This window comes from Chenopodium quinoa, unplaced genomic scaffold (assembly GCF_001683475.1).
Source record: "Chenopodium quinoa cultivar QQ74 unplaced genomic scaffold, ASM168347v1, whole genome shotgun sequence".
Lineage (NCBI taxonomy): Eukaryota > Viridiplantae > Streptophyta > Magnoliopsida > Caryophyllales > Amaranthaceae > Chenopodium > Chenopodium quinoa.
In genome coordinates this window covers 3,525,321-3,537,672 of record NW_018743218.1, presented here as the reverse complement: position 1 = coordinate 3,537,672, position 12,352 = coordinate 3,525,321, and the positions used below count along the sequence as shown (strand labels likewise).

At 37.9% G+C, this 12,352-nt stretch overlaps 1 long non-coding RNA gene across 2 annotated transcripts; it reads left to right on the top strand.

The window, feature by feature from the left end:
• Positions 1-4,709: 4,709 nt before the first annotated feature.
• Positions 4,710-9,738, top strand: LOC110734705. Of its 2 annotated transcripts, XR_002513881.1 has the most exons (5): positions 4,710-5,142; positions 7,241-7,318; positions 7,408-7,553; positions 7,884-7,954; positions 9,473-9,738. It is a non-coding gene; the product is annotated as an uncharacterized LOC110734705 (long non-coding RNA). The 2 variants fall into 2 exon arrangements; XR_002513880.1 differs by lacking the exon at positions 9,473-9,738 and having other exon boundaries at positions 4,726-5,142; positions 7,884-8,276.
• The last annotated feature ends 2,614 nt before the right edge of the window (positions 9,739-12,352 follow it).

The following is a 12,352-nucleotide window of genomic DNA, read 5'->3' as shown; positions in this document are numbered from 1 at the left end:
CTCTCTACTTTTTTGCATACCCCATGTAAATTTACCTTTTCAATGTACTTTTACTACTTCTTATTTAAGTTTCTTAATTCCTGTGAAATTTCACCATAAGGAACTATCAATAAGGGACGGAGGGAGTATTTTTTATTGGGTTTTATGGTTGTGTGAACACAGCGCGGAACCAAAACCCGCCCAAGGACCACATGCACAAATAAAAGGAACTAAACTAAAACATTCATATAATTAATAAAACAATAAACACATAAGAGCAAGAGAAAGAGAGAGAGGAGGGAAAATACGTTCATACCCTTGAAACGTGTTTTCCACTTATCACGAACACGAACCCACGACCGGAGCTAGAGCCTCAAATGTGAATCCTCCAACGAGGTCCACCTACGCGCCCGAAAACTTGGTTGATATTACCGGCTAGGATAATATCAACACTACTAACAAGAGGATCTCTTAAGGTTTTCTCAATGGAAATTCCTTTATAGAGTTCAACCCTTGCAATCCAAATCAAAAGGCAAGCTTGGGTATTTATAGGAGATACATCTCCATCCACTTGATATTCCATCAATGTGGGACTTTGCAAAGTTGAGAAATAAATGCATTTAATTTACTTCTTAAATAAATTAAAATGCTTAAAACAAATAATCAAACAACAAGTGGGAGTGGTTAGGTGAGGACCACAAGGAGGACCACATGGCCTCCTTTTCCCCAAGCCACCAAATCCACCAATAATATGCGGCCAGCTGGCTCATGCCTTGAGCACCAAGGCCAGCCTTTGCTGGCAGTCTTGTGCTCTCGGTTGAGCTGGCCAGCGATGACCATCGAAGACCAACAAGCCTTGCACGCTTTCAGGCCGCTGCTACCGCTATCGTAAGCCCACGTGCAAGGCGGGCCACTATTGCTTCTTGCTGGCTGCAACACATGCTAGCAAGGCTTAGCTAGCTACGCTATCTGCTGGCCCTTGCTTACGATGCCTGTACGCCACGCACTCGGCCAGCAGGCCCCAACCAGCCCACGCACATAGTTTCCTGGCCTTGCGGCCAGTGCTACGCTTGCGGCAACATCAAGCTAGCCCATCCCTTGCACGGTTAGGCCACTGTGAGGCTAGGACTATATTTGTTGTTGTTTGATTTATTTGCACGTCTCGTTGGTTCCTAGAATCGACTAGACCTCCGACATTCGGCTTCGACGCTCTAAGCTTGGAATCCGACGTCGGAGTACACATCCTCTTGTTTGATGTATTAAGACCTTCGGCTTAATTCATCGCCTTAGTTCGGTTGCACTCTTGGGTGTGACCCATTGGGTCCAGTCAAAGGAAAGCTGTGAGATTAATATAATTAATCTCACAAATCGGAGATGGCCTCTAGCCCGACTTTCTGATTACTTGACTTCATTGAATAATTAACTCTGTAATTTATTCTGAACCTTCTATCGTAATAATACACTTGTTCGAAGGACACCTTTCCTTTCAATCTTTTACTTGTCCTTCCGGACAAGTGTGCAATGTGTGTATTGCCCTTTTCTTATGTCACTTAATTTCTCTTCATGAACTATAAGGTAAGATTTATCGTCATCCTTGTTACGTCCAGAAGTGTTTCTCAAAATTCTTAGTTCGACTATCAAGTACTGATGATTTCTAAAATCCATCTGAGCACGACCATGCATTTTCACAGCATAGCTCTTCGAGAGGCCTTGTAAACAACAAAGACATGTTTCCTATTGTTAATAGGAGAACATTCCCAATCTTGTATTGATAAGCTTCTCTTACTAAGAGACCTAGTTGCCCGAGTGTCATCTTTATAATCCCCTTTTATGGATGACATTTGACCAACATCAAAACATAATAATGCTCTTAAAAGCGAACTTACAGTAATCACGGTCGAGGAAAGAGGTACCGATAGCAATAATGAGAAATATACTTATGACGATTTTAAATCTCTTAAAGTATTCTCATAGGTCGATCCAGTATAGTTCCAAACTAATACCTGTGCAAATGATTTATGACATTCTTGTCCTTGTAGAACAAGAATCCGGTATAGTTCCAAACTAATACCTGTGCAAATGATTTATGACATTCTTGTCCTTGTAGCACAAGAAACAGTGTTATAAAACATACTACACACTAATCTCGTGCGGTCATTAGTCGTCCAACTTTTAAATGACCTTAATTAGGGATAGTTTCGATATGACATTCAATGTTCACTTAATAGGTGTTTCTTTATCCAAGACATTGTCTTAATACCTAATTTTGAATGTCGTCAAATCGAATGGACTCATTATTTAATTCTAAACCACATTTAAATAGATGTGGAATAATAATATTGCATAAAATTTAAATTAATCTATATATAAGTTGTTAACTTAGTGTTTTACATCAAGATGTCCAAAATTTAATTAAAAGACAAAATATAGGAAATTAGAGCCGATCTCCAATGTGCCTAATTCCAATAGCCTCAACGTGCTTATTGTGCTTCACTTGAGGAAAAGATTTAGTGAGTGGATCGGCTATGTTATCGTCTGTTCCAACTTTGCAAACCTTGACTTCCAGCAATCAATTCCCTTACGAGGTGAACTCGTTGCTCAACATGTTTGACCTTTTGGTGTTGCCTCGGCTCCTTGGCCTGAGCAATAGCCCCATGATTGTCACAAAACAGGTTTATTAGTCTCTTGATTGAGGGCACAACACCAAGTTCACCAATGAACTCTAGAATCCAAACTGCCTCCTTAGCTGCTTCTGAAGCTGCTAATTACTCGACTTCAGTTATAGAACCTGCAACCGTGCTTTTCTTAGCACTCTTCCAACTAAACGCTCCGCCACTTAGATAGAATATGTATCAAGATTGCGATATGAAGTCGTCTCTGTCAGTCTGAAAGCTTGTTTCGGTATAACCTTCAACTACCAAGTACTTACTTCCACCATACACCAGAAATTTATCCTTGTTCCTTATCAGGTAATTTAGGATATTCTTGGTCGAAGTCCAATGCGCCTCTCTTGGTTTTGATTGGTATCGGCTCGTAGCACTCAAGGCATACAATACATTCGGCCTTGTACATATCATGACGTACATGATCGATCCTATTAGTAACGCATATGGGATCTGATTCATTGTCTCTCGCTCATCATATGTCTTTGGACACTGTTTCTTGCTGAGACTTATACCATGAGACATGGGTAGATGGCCCCTTTTGGCGCCCTCCGGAACCATGCCAGTACCTTATTGATATAAATGTTTTGGCTCAATCCAATCATCCTTTTAGATCTATCAAGGTAGATCTTGATGCCCAATATGTACTGTGCCTCTCTTAAGTCTTTAATTGAGAAACAATTTCCATGCCAAGTCTTTATAGACTTTAACATTGGAATGATATTTCCAATGAGCAATATGTCATCAACATATAAGACTAGGAATGCGATGTCACTCCCACTGACCTTCTTGTATACACAAGCCTCATCTAGATTCTTAATAAAGCCAAACTTGCTAATTGCTTCATTAAATCGCAGATTCTAACTCCTTTTAGCTTGCTTTAATCTGTAAATGGATTTCTTAAGCTTGCATACCTTCAATTCCTAGAGTTGTTTGGATCCACAAAATCCTCAAGCTGTGTCATATACACATTCTCTTCTAAAAATCCCATTTAAGAAGGCGGTTTTGACATTCATTTGCCATATTTCGTAATCATAATATGAAACAATTGTTAGGATAATCCGGATAAACTTAAGCATTGCAACTGGTGAAAAGGTTTCATCATAATCAACACCGTGAATCTGCCTATAACCTTTTGCCACCAGTCTAGATTTGTATACATATACATTTCCATCTTTGTCGGTTTTCATTTTGAAAACCCATTTGCAACAGATAGGTTTGTAACCTTCGGGCAAATCAACCAAGTCCCAAACTTGATTTTCAAACATGGAATCCATCTCAGATTTCATGGACTCTAACCATTTAGCAAAGTCGGGGCTCGTTATAGCTTTCTTGTAAGTTGCAGGCTCTTCGCCATCCATCACTACGATTTCTTGATTCTCGGTTAACAAGACAACAAGGTAGTTGTCTGGTTGATATCTTTGCCTTTGCAACCTACGCAGGGTAATTGGTTGAGCTTCAACATTGTTGGTTTTACCCTGACTTTCATCAACAGGTGCTTCCGAATCCCTTAGAGTGTTAGGTTCCTTTTGTTGCTCAACCTCTCGAACTTCATCAAGTTCGATTTTCCTCCCACTTGTCATTTTGGAGAGATGCTCCTTTTCCTAAAAGACACCATCTCGAGCAACAAATACTTTGTTCTCAAATTGGTTGTAGAAGTAATACCCTTTTGTTCCATTTGGATATCCCATAAAGAAACATTTTTCAGATTATGGTGCAAACTTGTCAGATATGTGTCTCTTGACATATTTTTTGCAACCCCAAATTTTAAGACAAGACAACCGCGGAGGTTTAATCGTCCATAATTCATATGGAGTCTTTTCAACAGCTGTTGACAGAGCACGATTCAATGTTAGTGCAGCAGTTTGAAGTGCATGTCCCCAAAAAGAATAAGGAACACTAGTAGAAAAAATGAAAAAGGCACCCCCCTTTTCGCACCGGTTCTTAAAAACCGGTGGGAAAAATAATGGGCGGGATATTGGATAATTACTTTTCGCACCGGTTCCTTATAAACCGGTGCCAAATCTTGGTTTTCCAACCGGTTTGAACCGGTGCTAAATATTTTTTATTTAAAAAAAAAGAGGGAAAACGGATTTGGCACCGGTTCAACACAAACCGGTGAGAAAAGCCTATTTACAACCGGTTCGAACCGGTGCCCAATTTAAACAAAAAAATCCGCCTTATAGCTTCTTCTTCCTTCAGTTCGTTTAATTATTTCGCATTCCCCTAATCCCCTGCTTTCCCAATTGCTCTTTTTCTCGCCTACGACCCTAACTGCAACTTCAATTATTCTTCCTCTCTCGTTCTCGCCTACGACCCTCACCATTGCTCTCCTTTGCTGTCCTCCATTGAAGCTCATTCTGGGTTTCTCACCTCCATTGCCGCGCAACTCTTCTCTTTCTCTCCATAACTCTCCTCCATTGAAGCGCATTCTGTCGAGCTTTCTGACCTCCATTGAAGCGCATTTTTAGCTTTCCAACTCCATTGTAGCAGCTTCGAGGTATTATTTATTTCGTGGTCTGGATAATCTATTGAATAATTTCGCAATCTAGGGTTAGTCGTTGATTTAGGGTTTTCTGTTCTTTGTGGTTTGCTTAAATTTCTGTTCTTTAATTTCGTGTTGTGCATTCAACAATATAGTTCATTGTTTTAGGGTTTTATGTTCTTTACGGTTTGCTTTGAGATTTTGGGTGGATTTTGTTGTAACAGTTGGGTTGGGTTGAGGTCAAACCCTCTAATTCTGTTCTTTACGATTGTTATGAAAACCCACAATCTAAAGCCTTGCAACAAGAGTTTTTCGTTTTTTTTTCATTTTATTCATTGCAAGACAAACATTTATATATATGCGATGGTTGATGTAGTTGCCAAAGACATGAACTACTGCATAGTTTTGGTAAATTTGGTATTTTGTAATGTGCTATGAGCTAATGAAAGACCAAAGATGACTCGAGTGGAAGGAATGATGTAGCACTAGATGAAAGTGAATGGAGGACGATCTTTATGGGCTTTTGACTCTTGCATCCGACCTCATCTCTATGGAAATAAGGCTATGGGTTTGTTGTTTTAACACTAGATGACCAATATAAACCTTATTCGGAAATTTTGAAATTTTAAATCCATACCATTCAATGTAGCTAGGGAAAATCAACTCCATAAAACACCTATGGATTTGATTCTTTTCTTTTATTAAAAACAGTAATTGGATTCTATCCAACTTTCCTTTCAACAAGCTCAAAGATAATCACCTTAAAAACCTTGTACTGGAAAACAATCATCTAATTGTTCTATATAGAGAATTTTTTAAATTGTCCTCAAAGAAGAGGGAAAAAAATTAATTAATTAATTAAAAAAAAAGTCAATAACATTTTAGCCCAGTTTCCCCCATTGAAAAAAGGTTAGATTTTTTTTTTTTTTTTTTTTTTTTTTTTTTTTTTTTTTTTGTTTTACTTATATCTTATGGATTAGTACTTCTCACCATGAGAAGTGAAGTGAATGACACTCTGCCTAGGATTTATGTTATATATTTGATAAGTCAAAGTTAAAGGTAAGGTTGGAGCCTTGTGATATATTCCATTTCCACAATTCTATTTGCCGTTTCAATAGGCTACAATTTCTAACTTCAAAGTCTAATAAAACCACCTATTCAACAAAACCCAAACAAATTTGTCTCCATTCTTTGTTAATCCCCTTTCCTACAATTCTTGGTATTTCTAAGGCCATGTCTAAATTACATTTTCTGCTAAGATATTTTACAAGTGAAGATGGTGCGTAAAAAAATGTTACATTTTGGGTAATAAATAGCTAACAATCGGAAGATAGGTAGCCATAAGGAAATTCTAGTGGTACCCTTCAAATTCACTTTATTTTATCTTATAATACTTGCTGACATTATTTAAGAGAATCTGAAGAGTAGTCCACCTTCCAGAAACAAGCAGGACTTTATCACTGCTATCTGTTCTTATGATAGATTATAAGAGCATCATAGAACCCTAAGAGAACCTAGCTACACATGAAAATATCTTTACACATATATAAATATGTACATAAAGTGATAAATCCCTATTCCCCCACTAAAAAAGGCCCTGTTCTCCACCTCATTTTTTGGGTAATTGGAATTTTGTAATGTGCTATGAGCTATGTGAGTGTTGGTGACATGAAATCAATTGGCGTTTCTTTTTCTAGCTGTGCTGGGAAATCACCAATTGACCAGCTTGACCTAGATAAGATTTGAGGTTTTGTTGTCTGGTCAGGCTAGATCACAATTGGTGTTCTTACATGCTGATAGTATATTGTTTTGTGTGGCAGAAGAGTTGCATTTTTCATGCCATTGAGTGTTAAAATGCCTAAATTTATAACTGATTGGAGTGATACAAATGTTTATAGTTTATACTTATTAATGAGCGATGAAAGAATTCAGGCAATTAAACCATTTGGTTGTTTATTGGAGTGTGTGGTTTGAACCGGTGGGGATTGGGGTTTTTCTCCTAGTGTAATATGGTTGATTTGCACTACATAATAAGATCATTAGATTCTTTATTTTGCAGCTTGTAATACACTGATAGCACAAGATTTAAATATTATTTAAAATATACCTGCAGGTATCTGTAAAAGGTACCAGTGATGAGGCTGAAGCTGCAAAAGTTGCACGCTCTGTAGCATCTTCTTCTCTTGTCAAGGTTATATATCTGTCACGTCTTGCATACAAAATTCATGTCTCTATTAATCAAGCTTTACCTTACCTAGTCTGTTGTACCTATGCTTCAAGGCTGCTGTGTACGGACGAGATCCGAACTGGGGACGTATTGCCTGTGCTGCTGGCTATGCAACAGTCCCTTTCAACTTAAGCAAACTTCTAATATCACTCGGAGACATTCTGCTAATGGATGATGGACAGCCCCTTCCATTCGATCGGTATGGACATAATTATTTTTCGCGCCTTATTGTGAGAGCAGCTGAATCGCTTGAAAGAAATCTATTTTGGCATCCTTCAGCCTTGAATTAAAGTAAAGAATACACTTCGTACAAAATTCTGACTGTTATAGATGGTTTCAGTCAGTGTGGCAAGTGCTATTTCATCTGATTCAAACGTTTTTAGAAATTATGGTTTTGTATCAAAGATTTTGAATTTCAAATCCTAAGTCATTTAGTAATAAGGCTAATTTGAGTTGGGTGCTTTTGATTCTTCCCTAATGTAAGATCGTTATTATCAGCTGACTAATTACAGTTTAAATAATTCTCCAGGGCGGCTGCCAGTAGTTACCTTCAGAGAGCTGGGGAGGAACACGGTACTGTTGAAATATGCATCTCAGTGGGTAAGTTGAGCATCAGAGCATCTATCTAAATTTGCACATGACTTATTTTTTTTTTTATGAAATTGAATTGGTGATACGGGGGAAGGAAATATCGTAGCTATTCCTGTTCCCTTCGATTGAACACAGACATTAGTTTACAAATTTGGATATATCTTTGGTGTCATAAAGTTGAGATCCAGGTTTGATATTCAATTCCATCCTTTTGGGCTTTATGGGGCATCACTTCACATGACTTTAGTGTTGGAAGGGTTCAAGCCACTTGTTCCTCTAGTCATTTCCTCTTATACATGTAATTCTGGAGTTCATTCAAGTTATTGATGTACTTAGTTAATTAGGCAGTACTGCTGTAGTATATACTATATAGATCATTTCATTGGCTCTAAGCGCATCTGCGTTGTAATGACAAGGGATTGGAAACTTGAGTGCAGTATGTGATGACCGGGTGAGAGATAAAAATAAAAGACAACTATGGTAGACATAGCATATACTCTATATTGTTAGGTATCATGAGGTAGAAGGTTTTGCTATTTGAAGGGGACAAAACTTTTCAGAACACTGCCTTGCTCACTGAACTTTTCAGGTTACTGCCCTTTAATCCCTCACCGCCCTTCCCTTCCTTCCAAATTCCCACTTCTGAACATTGTTAATTCTTGAAATAGGAGACAAACTAAGAACATTGAACATGAGTAGAAGTGGTGGTGCAAGAAAGAGGAAAGCTATTGGCGTTAACCCTATAGGAGGGTAAATATTCCCCCATTCTTCTATTCACAAGCTCACACCATCATTTCCTCATCTCCTCTACCACCACGTTCACCCACCTACACTTTAGAAAGTTATTGCTTCTTGTTTACGTCTAAAAGGCCAAAATTGATTTGATGACAAATTCCTCTATTCCTTTTGTGCCATGGAAATATGTTCAGTGGTATAGAAATAAGGGCTAGATTAGTTTTAGGAAAATATTGTAAATAACCACCCCTAAAATTGAATTTACCACCTATTTTTTTGTTTATTTTAATTAACCACCCCTTAAAGTGAAAAAATTTAGAAATCTATAAGCATTTAGAAGCGCACATGGTCTATGTATATGTACAACTGTACACTGTCCAGAATGTCCACAAAAGCAACATATTATACAAGATTTTTGATGTGTAGATTTTACCAAGAGTAGTCCTTGAAGCAGTGCCAAAGGACCTGCTCAGAAACAAGAAACACAGGAACAAAGCTATTGACCTGCTTATAACAGAGTGCAAGAAAGTATATTATTCTGAATTTTGTTCTTTCTAAGATATAATTTTCAGCTTAGCTTTTTGGTTTGGAAGAAAGTCAAAATGAGTACAGGAATTTATTTTCTTTCTAATATATAATTAAAGATGTCGAATCAGGTGTGTAAATTTTGTTCTTTCTAATATATAATTTTCAATAGCCATCTGATCTTGAAATTTATTTTCTCCCTTTGCATCATCTTACTCCAACTTTCATCCCTCTTTGATGTTTACTTAGTTAATTACTCATTTTCAGGCTGTTTGACTTCTGGTTTGTTCTGACTTTTGGGATTCATTGGTTTGTTCCGACTTTTGGGATTCATTCTCCTTTTTGTGAGCAACTGTACATCGACATCTCAAGTTCTGAATTTAATTCATATTATGAGGCAGAAGTTCAGTGACATCTTAACTATGTACATCGGATATTGTAGCTTTGGAAAGTTTTCTTCATGTCTGATGTAGATGTGAGATTTTCAGCAATGTAAAATTGCATGTTATTTTTTTTGATGAAAATTGTAATATTATAGCCTTTTGTAATGAAAATATGTAACTTTATATATATTTTAGTGTTTATATATCAACTTAAGTGAAAAAAATGCAAAAAGAAAAAAAAAATTATTTTTTTGGGGCACTTTTAGCACCGGTTTTGGAACAGAACCGGTGCTTAAAGTTTTTTATATAATTTTTTTGGGACTTTTAGCACCGGTTTAAAGCAAGAACCGGTGCGAAAAGTCCTTTTTCCCACCGGTTTTAAACCGGTGCGAAATCTATGGGGTTTTAGCACCCCCCGAATCCAACCCGGTTCAAAACCGGTGCGAAATGGGGGGTTTGAACCGGTGGGGAATTCGTATTTTCGCCTAGTGGAACATTGGTAAGAACCATCATGGATCGAACCATGTCTAACAAAGTTCAATTCCTCCTCTGGGATACTCTGTTCCATTATGGAGTTCCAGGAGGTGTTAATTCTGAAAGAATGCCATGTTCTTTCAAATGATCATCGAATTCATAGCTCAGATAATCTCCTCCTCTATTCGATCGAAGGGCTTTGATTTTCTTGCCGAGCTGTTTCTCTACTTCACTCTAAAACTATTTGAAGTTCTCAAAAGATTCAGATTTGTGCGACATTAGGTAGACATATCCATATCTACTATAGTCGTCCATGAAAGTGATGAAATAGCGATAACCATTCCTTACAGTCGTGCTCATTGGGCCACATACATCCCTGTGAATGAGACCCAATAAGTTACTTGCCCTTTCTCCTAGCTTGGAGAAGGGTTGCCTTATCATCTTACCAAGTAAACATCCTTCGCAGTTTTCAAATGGCTCTAAGTCAAACGAATCAAGAATGCCTTCGTTAAGAAGTTTCTTGATGCATTTGATGTTTATATGGCCTAGACGAGAATGCCACAAGTAGGTTGGATTCAACCCATCGGTCTTAACCCTTTTGGCGATATTGTAAACATTATAAACCTTTTTGTCCAATGAAAGAAAATAAAGACCATATTTTGAATATGATGTACCATATATAACATTTTCAAGATAAAACGAACAACTATTGTCCCTTATCATAAATTCAAAACCCTTGGCGTCTAACGCTGAAATTGAAATAATGTTTTTGGTAATGTTTTTAACATGATAACATTCATCCACTCCTAACACAAACCCCAAGGGCAAATACAAACTAAGTGTTCCTACGGATACAGCTGCAATCCTTGCTCTATTACCTACTCGAAGTTACACTTCTCCCTTCGCTAGCTTCCTACTTTTTCTTAATCCCTGAGAATTAGAACAAAGGTGTAAGCCACATCCGGTATCTAATACGGTAATACCCATGAAGCATTGCTAGCAAAGTTAAGGTCTATGACATATATACCTGATTTAGAAGCAACGGTGTCGTACGGTGCCGTTCTTCTTATCTTCCTTCAGCTTTAGGCAGTCCTGTTTCTAATGCTCCTTCTTCTTGCAGTAGAAGCATTCGGAGTTGGTTGGAGAAGAAGAAGCTGCCTTCTTTTGCTTGTCACCTTTGACAGCTTTTGGCTTAGGCGGAGAGGTCTTCTTACCCTTCCCCTTATAGCCCTTCTTCTTGCCTGATCACTTAAATGGCTTGCTCTTCTCGACCATAAGCATGTCATGCTTCCCCTCATCTTTGAGCGTTTGCTCGGCTTGCTTCAACATTTCGTGAAGCCCCGTGAGGGTTTTCTCCATGCTGTGGATTTTATAGTTCATCTTGATCTGGTCATAACCTTTATGCAGCGAGTCGAGAATAATGTAAATTGCCATTTCGTTCGAGTATCCCGCATCAAGCCTCTCCATGTTCTCGAATAATCCAATCATTTTGAGCACATGATGGCTAACGGACTCTCCTTTCTTGAGCTATCAAGGATTTGCCGATGTGTCTAGAACCTTTCGGTCCTAGCCTGCTCTTGAAACATATTCTGAAGTTCATATATGATCTCAAAAGTCGTCTCCCTCTCAAAAACTGTCTTTTGAAATTTCGGGGACATCGTGGCTAACATGATGCATTTGACATCCCGGTCGGCAACAATCCATCGGTTTAGGGCAGCCTGTGTCACTTCCTCATTTGGAGTTTGATGCATTTCCTCATCAAGGACATACTCCTTTTGTTCCTGCATAAGAACAATCCTCCATTTCCTTTGCCAATCAAGGAAGTTGGTTCCACTTAATTTCTCTTTGTCGAGAAGTGAGCGGAGAGAAAACTGGTTGTTGTTGGTGTTATTTACAGACATTGTACTACAAATGAAAAGAATTTCAATGAATAACCATTCATAAACCAATAAGTTTGAAATTTAAAGCAAACTTGTAACATTCAATCTTATTGACGTTTTATTCACACATTTATAACTTTTGTCCCATTAGGTGAGAATAAAACAATTCCAAGATCCCAAAAATCAATAAGTGATTAAGCATGCTTTGGCTTGTCTTAACACTTATTATTTTAAGGTAAGCAATCCAATTGCTAATAGTTCCAAACTATTCTTGGTTTGATAAGTTGTCGCATCTAATGCATTTTTGACACTTATCTCGTCTGCCACAATATCTAAGGACTCCTTACCGATATTATTGGTTTAACCAAAACTAACGCGTATATCTAATATACCTTACGTCCCTAAGAAAG